Source organism: Pinus tabuliformis, chromosome 6, assembly GCF_031772625.1.
Source record: "Pinus tabuliformis cultivar Carrire ecotype Pingquan chromosome 6, CPIR1, whole genome shotgun sequence".
NCBI classification, from domain to species: Eukaryota; Viridiplantae; Streptophyta; class Pinopsida; order Pinales; family Pinaceae; genus Pinus; species Pinus tabuliformis.
The window spans coordinates 1483807040-1483823535 of NC_142292.1; the positions used below are offsets into that span (position 1 = coordinate 1483807040).

General features: G+C 34.8%; 1 pseudogene; it reads right to left on the reverse strand.

The window, feature by feature from the left end:
* Positions 1-13846, reverse strand: part of LOC149264237 (myosin-12-like) — a 29576-nt pseudogene extending 15730 nt beyond the window's left edge.
* Positions 13847-16496: the final 2650 nt, after the last annotated feature.

Below are 16496 nucleotides of genomic sequence, written 5' to 3' on the forward strand. Positions count from 1 at the left end.
TTGATTGGACATTGTACCAATGGTGGAAAGGACTCTGGAAATACAAATCCCTTGAAAAAGCTATAACTTTTATGTGTCTTCTTCTTAACAATAGAGACTTAAACTAGGATCTTCTTCAAAAAAGAAGCTACAAGGGCCCTAGAAGATGTAGCTTATGTGAATCTGATCTGGAAATAAACATTAATTTCATCCTCTCCTAGCCATACACTAAGCAGGTCTGGAATGAAATTGAATGACTTACAAGCTTGAAATTCAAATGGTAAGGGGACTCATTTGAAGTTTCTCTAAGGAATTGGCATAAAGACAACACAACAAAAGTTTAAAAAATCTTGCCTATCACCTTGGCCTAGGGAGTCTAGCTAGCAATAAATGAAAAAAGTGAGAACAAGGACACTCTACCCTTCAAATGAAATTCCCAAAGTTTGAATATATTAATAAATTTTCCCTAATCCTCCTCCACCCCTCATCATGCTCATACCTCTTATATGAACATAGACACTCAAATTCCATGGTCATTTTTTGATGGATCCTCCTAAAAAGATCCACCTTTAAGAGGAGTAGGGAGCTTAATCTACCTCACACAAAATCACTTCCTCAACTTCAAATATGGTACTGGACAATCTTCAAACAACCATAGTGAACTCACTGCCCCTACACTAGTTCTACTACTTTCTCTTGAAAAAGGAATTTCTAAATTACAAGTCCACGGGGATTCCCTCCTCGTGATCCAATGAATGAAAGGTAACGTTGAGCTAAGAAAATTCTTGTTAAAACCCCTGTTTCAAGACATCAATAAATTGCAATATTTTTTTATTCACATCACTTTCACTCATGTATACAAGGAAAATAACAGGTAAGTTGATAATCTATTCAAGAGTGTCTTGGAGTTGAAAGAAGACACTTGGGGGATCAAAGAATCCCAACAATTTATTTTATTTTATTTTCCTCAATCTTGGCTTTAGGATTCTAACTGTGTTTGAGTTGAGTTTATACCATGAAGAACTTAAATAATGTTTTTGAATGCTACAAAGAGAAAATGTGTGGTTTATGTTGATGTTTTTGTTGTATTGTGGTATCGATGTTTCTTGGTTATAGCTACCAATAGAGACACATTATAGCCCCTAGAACAACAATAGATTCATGCACCTTTTTATTTTTTGGCTCCATATTGATTTCACAATCAACCAACCATTGTTTAGACTTCAACCTCTCATTCTCTTCAGACTTTGATCCAGCAGGGATGGATTATGGAGATACTAGTCATGGTATTCTGCCATGTAATTTTGTTATCCCTCTAATAAAATTACTCAATATTTTCCTTTGTCCCAAGAAAAATAGCTAAAACTAATTATGTCTTCTTGAATCACACTTGAAATATTAGGAAAACATAGCTGCACTTCTCATATCACTTTCATTATGTATTTTCACCCAGAAGCTTCCTATTATTTCACGCTATCAACTACATTTATAAATAATAATTTACGCAATTTTAGGATCCTTTATGTTGACAAAAAACTGTATATATGAATACACTATGACAATTAAAATTAAATTCCTTCTATGGAAAGGAAGTAATGATATTTGAAAGTTATAAATAATTTAAAAGACAATGGGAAATGGATTTCTAACCTTCTGCAAAGATGTTAGATATGACATGTTAGCATTTAATGAGATACCATACACTCTTAAAGTTAACATGTAACCAAATTTAATTTCATATGGTTAAGGAAATACACGAATAAGAAAATAAAGAACAATGAAAGAGATGAATGTGTCTGAGAAATCATGAAAGAAAGAAATATATAATAAGCATACTTCAAAGGGTTGGAAATTACCTGAGTTCAAGCCTCTCTTGAAAGGTAACACAACCACTTAAATTGCTTAAGATACCTTGAATTTCTTGGGAAAATCTCTTTAAATGTATGGTTAGAAGCAGTGCCTTGTTCATGAGATATCTTTTAGTTGCTTACTGTTTTATGCCATTTTCTTCAGGTCATTTTTCATTGAATTATTTTCTCCAGTCTATTATTGTTGGGAAAAATGCTGGGGGGGGTGAATCAATATTTTAGCTTTCACAATTATGATTTTCCTTTTCAAACAGTATATGCTACTTTACTGAAACCAACCAACATATGTTCATGAATATAAAGAATGAAACCAGCGTATATGTAATAAACAATTAATTCATAGTCTTTAATTAGAGTGTGATGCATTTAATAGTAAACAAATGCAGTAAGAACATAATAAATCAACACACATAAGAAGCACACATGAAAACCAAGATTTTTCAGGTGGAAACCCAATGTGGGAAAAAACCAACGCCGATGTCGTCTTAGTCTTCAATCTTCTTATAATAAAAAAAATGTTAACAATTTTTTTAGTGGTGGAGATTCTAGTATGCAGGCATCTACTTGCTGAACGCTACAACCTTGTCTCATTTTCTAGCTTCTATTGGAAGGGAGCTCCAAACACCTAGCTCTTGTACTCACTGATATGTTTACCAGTACGTAGGTGCTAGCCTACAAAAGGCTACTACCTTCACTCTTTCTCTAGGGACCACGTTTCATAAATTTTCAGACTGGATACTCTTGGTACATAACAACACAATATGAAGGCCATGTTTCATCAAATTTTCATACTTGACCCATCACTAACATTGAAGCCCAAAAACAATCACCATTTCAATAACTACATCTACCAACAAGTAGTCAATCTGAATAGTTAGATCACTGTCACCAGAACACTGTGTTGAACCCAGAAAACCTGCATCATCATCCAAACCAAATGCAACCTCAAAAATCATATGTCAGAATGTATATGCTACTTCAGTGAAGCTAACTTGCATGTATACACTACTTCCTTTAACCAAACCTGCGTATACCTCCAAAAATACTGAATCATAAAAACTTCTAAATCAAAACTGTACCAACTAGTAACATTCTAAAGATCTATTGTCAAATTATAGAGTTCTAAATAGACAGCAGCAAAGATCACCCTTCTCACTTAATCAATCAATCAATCAGACTCAATCTCCTTATACATTCAGTTCTAATTTCAGATCTAATGAAGACATCATTTACATATAGTAGTAAAACAACAACATTGATCAGATAGATTAGTCATCTCCAAACAATAGGTTTTTCTTTTGCATACGCTACTTGGAAGAGTCAAATTAGCATGTATACATGCCTTCACCAAGGCAAACTAGCGTATAGATCTGCAAACAATAACTTATAACTTCACAACTATTCCAGACTTCAGTCATACCCACATCATAACATTTATAGGATAAAACATGTGTTAGAATTCAGATTTATCCCAACAATTATCAGAACGTATAATGATAAGTCATTCTAGGTTTCATGATCTTGATCCAACATTGTATCCAAAGGTGCATAAGATATTTTAGATCATATCATAACCATAGCCCTTACAACATAAAATATGATTCAGATAGAAGTATTCATGAAAAAACCTTTTACTTGCACACCTAGCCCTTTGATATTCTCTTCCTTATATATTTTTAGCCTTTTTCAATACCTCGGACCAAAAAAACACTTAGAGCCTGTGGTATTCTTGGACATGATCAAGTAACCGCTATTCTGCTCAATATTGTGGGCTAATACCATGGTATGGACCCTTGGTATTATTTCACCTTAATTTTCCTTAATTTTCTATCCCATACGTGCTTTTCCTCTTGTGAAAGTGTGTGCATACGTATACGCTCTTTTTGTTCTGTGAACCCGCTTGTATACACTACTTCGACTAGGTGAACCTACGTATACAACTTAAAATAACTTAAAAAATTATTTTTCTTCAATTGCTTGATTCTGATCTGTAGTCCTTTGTCCCATCATCCTGTTCTTCTGTACCATTACCCTGTTACCTCTGAATTGACCTGTTACAATGTGAGTTTCCCTTTATCAAATCTGAACTGACCTATGAGTGGGTTGCCATCAAGGACAACACCCGTACCATAATGCCAACAATCTCCCCCTTTGGACTTGATGGAAACTAGGTCTAGAACCTGTTAGATATATCAAGAAACACCAAGATACTCCCCCCCTTTGACACCAGGGGAAAAGGGAGGACCAAGATATTCTTCCCCCTTTGAGATACACTATGTTGTCCATGCTCCCCCTAAGTACATGCAGAGTTTGCAGAGATGATTTTCAAAAAAAATAACATGAATCTATAACTCAACTATGTGAGTATGACTTTCCTATCACCAATGACTCATACATACATCAATCACCCAACCAAGTGGGGATATACCAAATGTTCATACATGACTGAAAAATTGCAATTATTACATCATCCTTCCCATGCATAGTGGGGGTACAAATTACATCATATGTCCAAAATGACTCATTAATAGACTATGATAGAAAAAGACATATTATTACACCATAGGTCTTTACATGACCTTTACAACAAATGATATGAATATCTGAAACCATAGTTGAATTCAGCAACCATGATGCCAACAATGCATAATGTTTTTGAAGGCTAATGCTCCCCTTGAACCTGTGCTACCTATGCATTGTCAACAAATCATTCATCAAGGCATCTTCATCAATCAAATAAATAACAATGAACACCCATGTCAGAAACTAATTTTGAGTCTGGCCCACTGTTTTTCTATCAGAAAAAAATATATGCTCTTGCAGCGACAGAAACTCACGTATATACGTGACTCTGCTTCATGAAACCCGCGTATAGGAAACATTCCTTTGAAAACTGGATTTAACAGTAGGATGATGCAGAAACTACTCCCAACTTTTGTCTGAGATATTCAAATGCTTCTCTGGGAAGCGGTTTGGTAAATATATCAGCAACCTATTCTTTGAAGGGAACATACTCCAATTTAACCTTTTGTTCAAGCACTTGTTCTCGTAGAAAATGGTACTTAATGGGTATGTGCTTGGTCTTGGAGTGCATGACTGGATTTTTCGAAATACTAATGGCACTTGTATTATCACATAGAATGGAGATGGGTGGAGAACATGTGATTTTAATATCTTGCAATGTTTGAATCATCCAAAGTAGTTGTGTGCAACAATATGCAGCAGCCACATATTTCACTTCAGCTGTAGGGAAGGAAATCAAACTTTTTTTCTTGTTGAACCAAGACACTAATCGTGATCCCATATAGAATGAACCTCCACTATTGATTTTTCAATCATCAATATTTCCTGCCCAATCCACATTTGTATATGGATGAGGAGTGAGATCTATATCTTTAGGATACCATAGACCAGAGTCTTGAGTTCCTTGTAGATATTTGAATATTCATTTTACAGCCTGAAGATGTGATTCCTTAGGATTGGCTTGGAACCTTCCAACAATTCCTACTGCATGCATGATATTTGGTCTGGTACTTGTTAGATAAAGTAGTCTTCCAATCATATATCTATATGTTGGTTGATTCAATGTAGATGATTCATCATTAGAACTGAGACTACATCCTATTACCATTAGAGTACATACTCGGTTAGAATCTTCCATTCTGTACTTCTTCAGAATCTGCTTGAGATATTTAGTTTGTGAAAGAAAAGTTCCATGTTTTGTTTGTTGTACTTGCAGACCAAGAAAATAAGTTAGTTCACCAAGTAAAGACATTTCAAATTCTTGCTGCATAACAGAAGCAAAGTTCTAACTCATATACTCTTCATTGCTACCTAAGATGATATCATCAACATAAACAACAATAATTAGCAGTTTATCATTCTCAATCTTTGTGTATAAGTTGTTGTCTGCAGATCCTTTTGTGAAACCTTATTGTTGTAGATATTTGTCAAGACAATAATACCAGGCCCTTGGAGCTTGTTTCAGTCCATATACATCCTTTTTGAGCTTGCATACAAGATTTGCATCATTTCCTAGAATGTTGTTCAATATAAACTTATTCTTCTAAATCTCCATTGAGAAATTCATATTTTACATCCATTTGATACACTTTGAATTTTCGAAAACTTGAAAGAGAAAGAAACATTCTTATGGCTTCAACTCTGGCAACCGGTGCAAATGTTTCTTCAAAGTCTATACCTTCTTGTTGAGCATACCCTTTACAAAAAAGTTTTGCTTTGTTTCTAATAACCTCTCCATTTCCATTCAACTTATTCTTGAATATATATTTTGTTCCTATAACATTTTTATCATGAGGTCCAGGAACTAATTCCCAAGTATCATTCTTTTTAATTTGGTCAAGTTCTTCATCCATGGCCTTAACCAAACATTCATCTTTACTAACTTCATTAACATTCTGTGGTTCTATGGAGGATAGTAATGCTAGATTACTGGAAGTTCCTGCAAGAGTTCTTCTTGTTTGTACTCCAGACCCTTTTTCTCCTAGAATTTGAGATTCAGGATCATTCTTTTAAACATACCTGGATGGAGCCTTTTCCTTGTCAGTTGTATCTTCTTCTGATGCTTCATTGGTTTCTTTCTCTATATCATTTTGATTTGATACGGGAAATAATTCACTGTCTTCCTCATTGTCATCTTCCTTTGTTGATTTTACCTGTTCTGGATTTCTACATGCTTCATCGATTACAACATCATTGCATTCAATAATTTTTTGAAGTCTCTTATTATAACATTTGTATCGTTTACTTCTAGATGAATAACCAAGAAGTATTCCTTCGTCCGCTATGGGTTCAAACTTATTAAGTTTTTCATGAATCCTTTTGATGAAACATTTACTTCCAAAAAATATGAAGTATTTTACAATATGAGGCTTACCATACCAAATTTCATATGGACTTTGATCACTATTTACCCGAACATGAGCTTTGTTGAGAATATTTACAACAGTATGTGTAGCTTCACCCTAAAAGGTGGCAAGAGTTCTAGAATCATCAAGCATAGCTCAAGCCATTTGTTGAACTATTCTATTCATTCTTTCCACAATGCCATTTTGTTGAGGAGTTCTGGAAACAAAGAACTATCTTTTTATTCCATGTTGTTCACAAAATTCAAAAAAACCATATGATATGAATTCTCCTCCTCGATTAGATCTGAGACATTTGATGTTTAAATCTAATTCATTTTCAACTAAATCTTTGAAGGCTTTAAACTTTTCAAATGCTTTATCTTTATGCTTTAGTAAACCAATCCAACACATTCTAGAAAAATCATCAATGAATAAAAGGAAGTATTCTTCTCCACGCGGTGACTTTTTCCTCGTTGGCCCACACAAATCAGTATGAATGAGTTCAAGAGGCTTACTTGCTGATCCTTCTTTGACATTGAAATGAACTTTGGTTTGCTTACCGAATTGACATGGTTTGCAGATGGTATTTTATGGGAGGATGATATCTGGAAGATCATGAACCACCTTGAGCTTACATGCTTCTCTTATTTGAGAAAAACTTAGATGCCCCAATATTCTGTTCCATAACCAGTTCTCTTATGTTTTTCTTAGATATCATTGTTCTTGACCTCCTTTTAGATATATATATATATATATATATATATATATATATATATATATATATATATATATATATATCGTTAGGAATTCTTGTACCTTTGATTATGGTCTTTCCTGTTTCAAGCTCATGAACCACACATACTTTTGATAGAAATACAAATTCATTTCCTTTATCACACATTTGACTAACACTCAACAATTTATGATTTAAAACATCAACATACATAACACTTCCAACTTTAACCTTTTATTTTAAATAAACAAAACCCTTACCCTTAATGACAATGGGTGTATCATTTCCAAAAGAGACATTCTTTTTCTTTTCTAAAGCTTTGTAAGGAAGGAGTTTTATCTTTATCACCTGTCATGGTTTTAGAGAATATGCTATCAAAGTACCACTGTTTTTCTTGTCCTTCTGTAGATAGAGCTATGATGCATCTTTCTAACTAAAATTCCTTCCTTTTCCATACCTTGGAATTTGATGGTGCTTGTTCCTTTTGAATTGTTGGCCGAAATTTTCTCCTGCATTCAAATACTTTGTGACCAAAGTTATTGCAAAATGAACATTCCATTTCATTTTCAAGAAGAGAAAAGTTATTATAAGAGCTTGTCTTCATTCCTATCATGTTCCTTTGTTTTCTTTCTTCTCTAGTCATGATAGTCTTGTAAGAAACACATTGAGTAGCTTTATGACCAAATTTATGGCACGAGAAACATTTTCCATTAAAGAAAAAGTTTATGTGATCATAAAATCTTTTGTTGTTGTTCACCTTTTGATTGGTCCTTCTATTGATGTTCACCCTCGGAGTAAAATGAGCATGATTTACCTAGGGAGTACCTTTAGGTTTTTTCTGAAGATTGACGCATTGTTCATTGGTTTTTACTGCATCAAGATAGCTTCTCGTTCTGACTGAAGGCTTTTGTGGTTACGATGTTTCTCCAGTGTATACAAGACCAGTGTTTATAAGTGGAGAATGTTGAACCTTGATGATTTCATCTAAGGTTTTTGATCCTTTAGCAAATCTAAGATTAAGATATTTTGTCTTCTCAAGTTCTTTTCTTAGACCTACTACTTCACATTCTAATTTTTCATTGTGCTTTTCTCTTTCAATGAGTTGATGTGTCAAAGTGTCTATGACCATATTATTTCCAAACAGATTTTAACTTTAGTGATTTCTTCAAGAAAATCATCTTCCTCTTCTAAGGCATCCATAAAATCATCATTTTCATAAGCCATGAGTAGTTTAAAATCTTGTTCAGATTCATCTTCATCGCTATTAGACAAGCCATCACTATCTTCATGAGTATAATAACTTCTTCTATTAACAAACCATTTTCTATTACCTTTTGCAGAATCCTTTCCCTTTTCATGATTATTGTTATGAGGACATTTAGCAACATAATGGCCAAGTCTACCACAAGAAAAACATTTGAATGGAAGCTTACCTCTGAATCTTCCGGAACCACGTTGAAGCTTCTTTACAAAGTTTACCTCATCTTCTTCTGAAATATATCCTGATTCCTTGACATATTCCTTTTCTTTTCCCTTTGCTGAAGCTTTGAAAGTGGCTTCTCTAATATTTGACGGGCCTCCTTTCCTCATTTCAAAGGTAGTTAAAATTCCATGAAGTTGAACAAAAGTAATAGATTGAAGATCTTGCTTCTCTTCTATGGAAAATACTTTTGACTCAAATTTAGAGGACAAAGATATCAAAATTTTCTCTACTAAAATAGCCTCCTTTATTTCTTCACCCAGATTCTTCATACAATTTACAATCTCATCTACTCATAAAAAGTAACTAGCAATTCTTCCATCACTATGCATCTTGAGAGTTTCATACTGAATTTTGAGAGTTTGGAGCTTAGCACATTTTACTTGGGAGTCTCATTTGTAGCTTTGAATTCTTTTGTCCCATATTGCTTTGGCTATGTTGAGCTGCATGACTTTGACGAATTATATTCTGATAGAGTTCCCAATAACGCATTGACGGATTTGGCATTAAAGAGTTTAGACTTCTGTGATCCATACTTTGATTGTGAGAATAATTTCGGCAAAATCATATAGAGAATCATTTGTCGACGCGTTTTGAACCAACTAGTGTGGTTCATCGTTAGGACAAGTTGAGGAACAAATCCTAGCGATCAGTTAAATAGTGCATGCAGGTCCTCCAACGGCTATATTTGACCGGGAAACGGTTAAAAAGACTCTTAACAGCTAGATTAGATCAGGGCCTAGGGGAAAGGGTCAAGGTTAGTTAAAATAATCAAATAATATTACAATTTTTCATCTTATTATCACAATTATTAACTTCTCAAATAAATATTATTAATCTAATAATAGACTAAATTTTATCTTATTTTATTTATTAAATAATTAATTAATTAATTAATTAATTTAGCAATATTAATTTTTTAAAATTATTATTATTATTTTTTGACTTAGTTACCGAAGAATCCACAGTACGAACCATTTTTCTGTCAACGTTTCAAATCCCTTTATTAATTTATTGTATTAACTTTAAGTTAATAGTAATATTATTAAATTAACTTCAGGTTAATAGTAATATTATTATATTAATTTCAAATTGATATTATTAATAATATTAGCCTAGCGTAAATTTTATTTTATTTTATTTTTATTTATTTATTTATTTTAATTGTTTTTATTTATATTTTTGTAATATTATCAATAGCAATATTATTATATTAATACCAAATTTATATTAAATTATTATTAATAGTAATATTATTGTATTAATTAAATAGTAATATTATTATATTAACTTCTGCTAGATCTGTGGGGACTGTTGTTGGATATTGATATCCTCCTTCCATAATTGCCCAAACATCAGCTCCAAGTGGTTAAAGATAGGCTCTGGTTCGTATCTTCCAATATGCTAATTTATTTTCGTTGAACATTGGTGGTCTGATAGATCCCATGCCTTCATGATTTTTCATCTTGAGAGATCTCCCTTCAAGAAATCAATCTTCTTATGAAGGACCTTCTATGATACCAACTGTTGGGAAAAATGCTGACAAGGGGGGGGGGGTGAATCAGTATTTTAACTTTCACAATTATGATTTTCCTTTTCAAATAGTATACACTACTTTACTGAAACCAACCAGCATATGTCCATGACTATAAAGAATGAAACCAACGTATATGTAATAAACAACTAATTCATAGTCTTTAATTAGAGTGTGATGCATTCAATAGTAAATAGATGCAGTAATAACAGAATAAATCAACACACATAAGTAGCACACATGAAAACCAAGAATTTTCAGGTGGAAACCTAATGTGGGAAAAAACCACCGCTGATGTCTTCTCAGTCTTCAATCTTTTTATAATAAAAAATGTTTACAAATTTTGTACTGGTGTAGACTTTTCCAGTACATAGGCATCTACCTACTGAAGGCTACAACCTTCTCTTGTTTTCCAGCTTCTACTGGAAGGGAGCTCCAACCCCCTAGCTCTTGTGCTCGCTGATATGTTTACCAGTATGTAGGTGCCAGCCTACAAAAGGGTACTGCCTTCACTCTTTCTCCAAGGACCACATTTCATAAATTTTCAGACTGGATACTCCTAGTACATAACAACAAAATATGAAGGTCACGTTTCATCAAATTTTCATAATTGACCCATCAATAACATTGAAGCTCAAAAACAATCACCACTGCAATAACATCATCTACCAACAATCAATCAATCTGAATAGTTAGATCACTATCACCAGAACACTGTGTTGAACCCAGAAAACCTGCATCATCATCTAGAACCAACTACAACCTCAAAAATCATATGTCAGAATGTATATGCTACTTTAGTGAATGGAACCTGCATGTATACGCTACTTCCTTAAACCAAACCTGCGTATACCTCCAAAAATACTGAATCATAAAAACCTCTGAATCAAAATTGTACCAACCAGTAACGTTCTGAAGATCTACTGTCAAATTATAGAGTTCTAAAAAGACAACGACAAAGATCACCCTTCTCACTTAATCAATCTATCAATTAGACTCAATCTCCTTATACATTCAGTTCTACTTTCAGATCTAATGAAGACATCATTGACAAACTGCAGTAAAACAACAACACTGATCAGATAGATTAGTCATCTCTGAACAACGGGCTTTTCTTTTGCATACGCTACTTGGAAGAGTTGAAATGGTGTGTATACATGCCTTCACCAAGGTGAACCAATGTATATATATATGAAAATAATAACTTATAACTTCACATCTATTTCAGACTTCAGTCATACCCAGTGTTATGTTCCTATACCAATATGTGTCATAATTTTTGAAAGGTTAAAGTCAAATATGTAATATGTACATACCTTTTCTTTCTGTAAATGTTTTCCATATTCAAAAAATCAAAAAAATTAAAAAATGTAAAGAGGGTATGTCCCAAAAGAAAATCAAAGGACAAAAAGAGTAAAAAAGGTCAAAAAAGTGAAAAATGAACCCCAAGGAAAAAGAAAAAGACCATGAAAGTGTGCAAGCCCAAATGCCACTCCTATTTACTTTTCTGCATAATAATGATTATGTGCAATCCATGGTAATCAAACAGTTTAATCTTGGTTATTCCATATTTTGAATTTCATGTTTTAGATAGAGAAATAAAATATGACCAAACTGTTTAATCTTGGCAGATAAGTAGATAGGTAGAGTAAATAAAAGGAGCTCAACAGTTTAATCTAAGCCCTTGGATGTAATAAGGATAGACCTAGATAGATTTTTATTGTAAAAGAAAAGAAAAATGTTTTGATAAGGGTTTGCCAGCTTAAGTGCACCCTAATAAAGAGTAGAAAAAATGGTAGGATGAGTAGATGGGTAAGTAGTTGAATGGTTGCAGAATTATGATGAATGATTAGATAAAATCATATCATTTACTTTCCTCAACAAGTTTCTAAAGCATGGATGATAATTGGACATTTACACAAAGTCAAGTGATTAATTTCCCCATTCATTTTACCTTTGATTTTACTAATTTCCCATAAGCAAAGTCAAAAGTACCTAAAACCTTAAGTTAAAGGGGCTCAAAGAATTTCTCTGACTTCTGGAGGGACTAGACCCTCGGCCCAATAACTTATAGGGTCTAAGTACTAAAAGCCCCATCACCAACATTCACCCCCCTCAATTCATTCATTTCCCCCTAAAAAATCCCTTTTTCTAAGGTAAAATCACTATTTGCCTAGGAAAAGTAATACCCCCAAGCAAAACCCATTTTTCATAAAAATCCACAAATACACATTTAGCTTAAGTTATAATGTTTAATGTGAAAAGAAAATAAATTAAACATACATTATACTTAGCGCACTTTTTTTTCATCTTTCATTTCATATTGACTTCTAACATTATTTATTAGATCCCAAAAAATTCCCCTTTCCCGTATGTTTTATTAAAAACCCATATGTTAATAATATCCCACCCCAAAGTTTGAAACATAAACTTATTAATAAACTAATTAATGGGATTAATTAAGTCGATCAACGACTAATTAATAACCATGACCCACCGCCGAATAATGAAATTAATTAATCAATCAGTGATTAATTAAAAATCTATTCTCGCCAATAAAATCCCTCCCGACGTCATTAAGCCTCCCTAATCTGCAAATTAATTAATCCCTCCGTGCATTAAAACCCCGTCGGGCCCCTCCATTAACCTCAAATCAAATCATCGCCCCAATCACTGTGCGATCTGACCCCTTCAGATCCAATGGTCGACACTCATATCGAGCGGCCTCCAAAGGCCGACCTTTACCCGCCTAATGTGAGTGGTTTCACTGTTCACCCCGCCACTACGCGGCACCCAATGAATGGCATTGGGTGGCCTCCCCCCAAAAACACTTTATCCCAAAAGTGTTGTGATATGATCCCGCTTACCGCCTCCTGCTAAATGACAAACTGTCACACTTCCCACTTAAATGCCAAGTGTCATTTTCACAGTGTACTCGCCAAAATTATTGACTTTACAAATAAAACCAAAAAATGCATTGTTTTTTGTTTTATTGTGAAAAAGAGCACTCTGACCTCCATGCAAGCACCAGAGTACGTGCAACCGTCAACCTACGTCCAACTGCCAATTTACCAAAGCTGCTGAACTCCAGACCACCTTGCAGACCCATGCACTTCCTGCAAATAGTGCATAGTCGCCATTACTCAGTCCAAAAGTCGAAACTAGGTATTTATCCCAATTCATTGAAAAACCTTGTTTTGTTCCACAACCTGGACTAAATTGCTTCCAATTCCTAAGTAATTTAGTAAGAAAATTGCTTGGTGACTCCAAAATACCTGAATTAGACTAGTTTTTCCCAAAATTCACTGAAAACCCTTCATCCTCGTCCTTGAATCCACAAGAACCAAGGATGGATGCCCCAATTGCATTGAATGTCATGCCCATTTCTACTCCTCACAGGGATTTAGATCATCTCCCACTAGCAGACAAATATTTCCAGATTAAAGATACTTTTGTCCAAGAATCCCCTTTGAAACTATTCTATAGGTACAAAGACTAGTACCTAAACCATGCAAACTACATTGGACTTTGGGAATTAGGATTACCCAAGTACCAATTCCCCAAAGTTCACATCTTCCCAGAGATTGTACATTACTGCCACATGAACTATGATCCTAGCCAAAGGGCAGTGAGAACCCTTGACCAGTCTGTATTATTTACCATCATTGCTGAGTCCATAAATGAAATGTTGCAATTACAACCAAGCCAAAGCCTGACTCCTCTTTCTATTGGAGATTTGCTGAACAGATACCCTACACTCACCTCAAACAAACTTGCTCAGCTATACCAAGCCTTCATCAGAGATGAAAAATACACCCCAAAGGACTCTCCCCCTTACCTATGGACTATATTCTCTGACCTTGGTCGAGACATCATAGACATGATATCCAGTGTGCTAGGCTATACTACAAGTGAATTTGTTGATGAAATCATTATTGCCTTTATGTCCATCTACTCTCCTTGGAAACCACCAGCCATGATGTTTGACTATGCTGAGTTCATTGTTGATAAAATGCATGATAAATTAATGAGGTTGGATAATGAAAGAGTGTTTAAATATTCTTCAGTTCTATATCATTTGTTCTTGTATTATCAAGCTGATAGATTTCCGATCACCCTCCAAAAGCTTAATACCATAGGCAACCCCAGATTAGTGATATTTTGGACTTCATTAATCCATCCATTTGACTCCCAATATTCTTATACTGATTTCATAAATCTCTTTGTGTACCCAGTGACAACTATGCTACTAGGAAGCCCTCCCCCTAGAATAAATGTAGACATCAGAAGGATCCTTCAGTTATCAAAACAATATAGAGTGGGGGATTGGTACTTGTACCAAAACCACACTGAAATCAGAATTTATGGATGTGAGCTGGCTCCCTATAAACTGCCCAGATACCTCCATATGAGATTGTTTGCTCTGGAGTACTACAGGAAAATGATCAATTCAAATGAGGTGAATTTTGTGAAAGCCAAGAAGAAAGCTCAACTTAGGATAAAAGATCAGCTTGGCCCATTTATATGTAATAGTAGAGAAGCAGGAAAGGAAGCAGAGGAAATCCCCCAAAGGTTGAGACTGAAACAAATTTTTATCTAGAATTATGACCCTTTAGACTTCATTTGCAATAGAAGGCAGAAGAATAAATTATCTCCTTACATCTACCATAGAATCCTTGAAATTGAATAGTATGCTAATCAGCTTGAATGGGTGGAAAACAGTTTGGTAGACCTGGATAGCAAAGAAATTACTGTCAATAATGTATTGATTGACTTAGATAGAAGACTTGATGAGGATTCATTTGTACAGGTTCCGGGAGAGTCTCAATCTCAAAGGCAATCACAGGAACATAGTGGGCAAACAGCAGAAGAAGGGCCATCATAACAACCAGGGCCATCAGAGTAGCCAGAGGAATCAAAACAACCTGAGATTTCATAAGAACTTGCTTTACCAAAACAAATCATGAGCAATCCTCCTATTTTGCAGACTCTTCTAAATGAGGAGAGGAACCTTAAAAGAGATAGAGAGGAGGCCACTCCTCCTAGTAGACCTGTTGCCCAAACTCATGTCAAAAGGCAAAGGTTGAACCCATTTTCAAAACAAGAGTATACTGAGGAGACAACAGGAACTACAGGTGCAGAAAGAATAGAAAGCAGGCAGACCACACCTTCAGGAGGTACACAAGAACCTTCCACCTCACAGGCTCAAATGCTAGAAAGGCAACAGAGTGTGGAATTATCCTCCTTCTGGGCTCCTACTGGCTAGAGCCAAGATATCAAAGAGAAATACAAAGAAATAAAGGCAAGAAATGAAAGATTAAAAGCCCAAAGTTATGCACACTACTTGAAAATGGCTCCAACAAATCAAACAAGGCTAATGTCAGCCTTTGACATAAAGGAAGGTAAGATGCAGATGAGTTTTTGAAACCAACTACACAACAACCCAGATCAATGGCAGATTATCTGAAAACAGACTTTGAAGTATTGGCAAAGGATATCCATCCTATTGACCAAATTGAGTTACACAAGCAGACTGGGGAAATGGTTTACTCCACCTTGACCAGCAAGGCAATTGTAGCCCACCAACTCTAGAATTCACTGAATAATATATCAGCACAATTCCAGTTGGAGAAGGCCTCTTCACAGGCCAAGGACACCAAAATAAAGTCCTTAGAGGACTTGGTCATAGAACTGGGACATGATCCCAAGGATGTGAAAGCTGCAGAAAAGCTTATCAAGAAGAAAAATGATGACATAGCTGCACTGAAGAAGCAACTTAAAATTCCTCCTCTACATCATCCTCAGACAGCTGAAGTGTTGGAAACACAGAAGGAGGAAGAGCTTATGGACTTAGTCCTCAAGCTGAATGAACAATTAAAAGAGACAGAAAAGGAGCTGGATAACTTGATACAGTCTAAGCAGAGTGAGTTGGCCACCACTCCTTAGACTGTAATCCCTACAATCTCTACAGCAGTACCCTCCACATTGGCTACTTCCTTAGCACCCATAGTTCCACCAGCTATAGCTTTTCTAG